Source organism: Meleagris gallopavo, chromosome 2 (assembly GCF_000146605.3).
Source record: "Meleagris gallopavo isolate NT-WF06-2002-E0010 breed Aviagen turkey brand Nicholas breeding stock chromosome 2, Turkey_5.1, whole genome shotgun sequence".
Taxonomy (NCBI): Eukaryota; Metazoa; Chordata; class Aves; order Galliformes; family Phasianidae; genus Meleagris; species Meleagris gallopavo.
Genome location: NC_015012.2, coordinates 44,843,678 through 44,848,217, shown reverse-complemented (window position 1 = coordinate 44,848,217; position 4,540 = coordinate 44,843,678). Strand labels below are relative to the sequence as shown.

At 45.2% G+C, this 4,540-nt stretch overlaps 1 long non-coding RNA gene across 1 annotated transcript; it reads right to left on the bottom strand.

The window, feature by feature from the left end:
* Positions 1-1,106: 1,106 nt before the first annotated feature.
* Positions 1,107-2,404, bottom strand: LOC109366053. The gene is made up of 2 exons (XR_002112072.1): positions 1,476-2,404; positions 1,107-1,383 (listed from the first exon to the last, which is right to left on the bottom strand). It is a non-coding gene; the product is annotated as an uncharacterized LOC109366053 (long non-coding RNA).
* Positions 2,405-4,540: the final 2,136 nt, after the last annotated feature.

Here is a 4,540-nt window from a genome sequence, read left to right as displayed (position 1 = left end):
TGACCCGTTGGTTGCTTGGATCTGGATGAGCTTTAAGGTCCCTTCCAACCCTCTCTGAAACAATGACGAGATGTATTTTAGCCTGAGCTGTGATACTTAGCCACGTTTTCCCGTTTCCCTTAAGGGAAGGAAAAAAAAAAAAAAAAAAGGGACAGTCCCGGCGGGAGCACGGACCGGCACGAGCGGCTGGCGTCCCGCCGAGGCTGCGAGGCTGCGCCAGGCGGCGGCACCCTGCGATCCACGGGCTGCGGGAGGAAGCTGCCGTGTCCCATTGCCAATCTCTGCGTCTAAGCCCAGGGTCCTGATTTTTATAAGCTCGCTCTGAAAGCACTTACAAATTTGGAAGTATCTCACGGTTTAACCTGGTAGCGTTTCCTTTTTCTTTCTCTGCTTTAGACAGAAGCAGCGTCACTTTCTCCTTCGAGCTGCGCAAAGGGAATCGAACGAGGCTGAACGCGTCTTCCTGGTGCGCTTCAGACATGTCCCTTTCCACAGCAGTGCTCACTGGGCTGCTGATCAAAGTCTGAGCTTTCCGAGCTAGTTACTGAGGCTGTCGGCTTCTAAGTTGCAAGGGCTGTAATTTTTATATTCGGGTCTTTAGGCAAAAAGGCCATCGAGGAAATAAAGAAAAAAGATGGGGGGGAGTGGGAGGGAAGCCACCCAAATCTTTAATACCCTGTACACGTGCACCTACAACCATCCTGGTTGCTGCAGACCATTAATATCATCTGCACTGTGTGCCACGGTTTACCTTTCTGCATAATACAGAATAAATTAGGAAAATAAAGGAAAAGCCCCTGAAGCTCTCAGACAACATTAAGAAGGCAAAGACAAGCGGAATGCAGAAAGAGAAACTGAGAAGAAATGTGCTGATGTGGAGCCCTTGAACTCTGACCCGAGAGTCAATAACACCTCATTCCATAATGCATGGAAACAAGAGAGTCGCGAGACCAAGCGCGCCTTGCCTCGGCTCCTTGTCTTTGCTCTCAGCATTTCTATTTTTGGAAAACACCCATAAATGATAGGATTGCTACAACCAAGAATTCTGTGTATCTCATTACCTGGAGATTGACTGCTATAATAATGCCTGTACTCACTGATCAATGTTTTGTCATGATTTCAGAAAACCATTCTATATTTGGGAAGAGAGACAATACCAAACAGATTGCTGTGTCAGGAGACTGACACTTACGTCCCACCCCACGTACCCCCGGTGTGCCATCACTCCCAGGTACCAGGCTCAGCATGCTGTCGCTCTGCAGACGTTTCTTGCACAACTTGGATCCCAATCGACATATAACAGCTCCTTGGTGCTTCTGTGTCACACCAGCTGCTCAGGACAAGTCCCTCCCTGTTTCCATTTCCTCTCATCTGAAGGAAAAACTATAGAAAAAAGACACATTAATTAGAAATTCTGTATGTTTCCTCTGTGAGGAAAATTGTCAGGTTTTTACAAAAGCTTGGGTTGGTCCTACCTATGACTCCTCTGGCAGTAGCTTTCACAGATGTTAGTTAGTATATCAAAGAGCCATCCTTCGCGTGTTCCTTCTCTTTCTTTTCCTGTAATCTAAGTGCCCAAGAATATCTTTACTGTTCAACTAATTATCCAAAATATTGAAAATCAGCCCTAGCACTTGTTTTTTTAAAGGTGGGCACAGTACTTTCTACCCTCACTTCCTCAGCTGGGGACCTGATTTTAACATTAGGTTGCTTATTTTTAGTTGAAGCTTGGCTGCCTTTGTGTATAAACTCCCTCAGAGCTCCTCTACATCACTCATCTTATTAATATTTAATGTACTTTTGTTCCATCACTTTTTCCGCTGCTCCTGCTTACCACTGTTACCAGGGGCTGCCAGGGACACGGATGTGGAGAAGCCCTGCGCATCCACCTCTCTCCCGAGCCCCACAGCAGCAAGCCTGGCCCCACTGCCTCGCTACCAGCTGCAGTGAGGAAGGCACCTGACTCCTCTCTTTGCATGGGAGATGCTGCAGACATGATCCCTTCCTTATAGCCACCCCACCCAGCAGCAACCAGTCATACTTCTTGATGACATTCAGAACTGTTTTGCCACAGACAGCAAACCATGTGTCAGGAGTAGCATGTCAGAAAGCTGCTGATACAGAAAGCAAGGCGGTGGACCCATAGCCCAAAAAACAGGCCAGGTCGGGGGTAGAGCACCCTTCAAGCAAAGTGACCATCACCTTCACCACCACAATGCCCTCTAGTCGTCCCCACATTGTTCACGTGACTATATTTCTGTATCCACAATTCGGGATGTGAATCTTCAGAGGTTCTCTCAACTCTGTTTTTATCATCTCATTAGATTCGATACATCACAGAATCACAGAATCATAGGGGTTGGAAGGGACCTCTAGAGATCATCGAGACCAACCCCTCTGCCAAAGCAAGTTCCCTACACCAGGTCGCACAGGTAGGTGTCCAGGCGGGTCTTGAATATCTCCAGAGAAGGAGACTCCACAACCTCCCTGGGCAGCCTGTTCCAGTGCTCCGTCACCCTCACTGTGAAGAAGTTCTTACGCACATTCGTGCGAAACTTCCTATGCTGCAGCTTATGTCCGTTTCCTCTTATCCTGTCTCCACACACTGCTGAAAACAGTCTGGCCTCACCACTCTGCCCCCCACTCCTTAGATATTTATAGATCTGGATCAGGTCCCCTCTCAGTCGTCTTTTCTCAAGGCTAACCAGACCCAGTTCACTGAGCCTTTCTTCATAGGGGAGATGCTCCAGGCCCTTCACCATCTTTGTGGCCCTTCGCTGGACTCTTTCCAAGAGATCCCTGTCTTTTTTGTACTGGGGAGCCCAGAACTGGACTGGCCTGAGGCCTTACCAGGGCAAAGTAGAGGGGGAGGATCACCTCCCTCATCTATTCATTAGATCAGAATCAAGGCAATATTGTGTGTATAAAGTACACTGGAACTTTGTATCTTAAGTTTCAGCCATTTTTAATAGCTTCATTATAAAAACCCCCAAAATTACCCTGTATTAATAGAAATGCTGACATCCTTTTAACTGCAGTGACATTAATTGCAGCTACCATAATTTATCATCATTCTGAAGAATATAACCCTAGAAGTACATTAAACAAGAATGCATTAATGAACAGTTAGAGTAATCAATTTACTCTCCCAACATAACTCTAAGCTGGAGTAGAAAACCACCATCATCAAAAAGACAGAAACCTTTGGTCAACATTGTGCTGCCACAGCCTGCAAGGACAAGTAAAAGCTGTGAGTCAAAGTCACTCTTGGTACAAACTCTTTTCTGCTTTGGGTTGGGGTTTTTTTGTTGTTTTTGTTTTGTTGTTCTGGTTTTTGTATTGTTTGGGTTTCTTTGTGTTGCTTCACCCTCCTTTAAACAGCAGTGCTATGTATCAGCACAGGTTTGTTTAGTAGCTAAATGAATAAACACACGCGACTTTGACAATGGCAGTGTTTATCAGTTAGTGGTTAGAATAGGAAGCAGGGTTCTTGTGTTAATACAACATATAAACTTGGGGAACTTGCCTCATTCCTGTAGCAACTTGGTTCACTCTTGGCTCACAAGTAACATCTTCCATCGTAGCAGCATCAGTCTTTCAATTAAATCATACATTAGTCAGAGAGACTGTTTGGAAACATTTTCAAAAGCAAAGCACTCAGCACTCTGCAAAAACTGGTGGAAGTGCAGACAGGGTGTTCATACACCTTTTTATTTCAAAGACAGGCAGTAGGAGAAGATGAAATTTATTCTTACAAAACATAAAAAGTAACTCTACCATTCTGTGAATCTTCTCAATATACAATGCATACAAGCCAACTTCAACAACAACAACAAAAAAAGCAAGTGCAACAAATATACTTTTCCACAAATGACCGTTATTTTTCACTTTTGCCTTACATTAGACCGGGCAATCCGGTACGTGTCACTATTTCTTCCTTGTATCCTGTTAAATGATCATAGCAGATGTTTTGTACTTGCCCCCTTAAGAAGTTTCCCAACTGTAAGAATAATTTAAGATATTACATATGAGATTGCTCAAGTGTTAATAAAAGCTCTTTCTGCTTTTTCTGCAGAACATGGTTCATTAACTTCCATATCAGGACGATGGCACAGCCCTGCCTACCAAAAGCAGCAGCAAGAAGCTCATGCTGTGGATGGCGTGCTACTAAGCACTTTCTATCAGATCCATCCCTTGCACAGACTGCACCAGGTAGACTGTGGCTTTTACCCTCCTGAATAATGCAAGGACATGGGTGGTTACCAAGGTGGACAAGAGCCAGCTTAGAAATTCCTTGGCATTGATCTCTGCAGCTGCGGTCCAGGAGCTGTGTAGCTTCTCTCACAGCACTGAACAGATGTTCACAGATTTGGCCTCCAGCAAAGAGAAGTCTGACCACGATGTGCCACACCTACCAATGCAGCCCTTCAGCAAACCCCACTTTAGTGGTTCAATTTGGGTTCACACGACTACCATAGGCATCATATTTTCAAAACACGTGAGCTGGCAGGTGCTCTACAGGCCATGGCACTGGACAAAT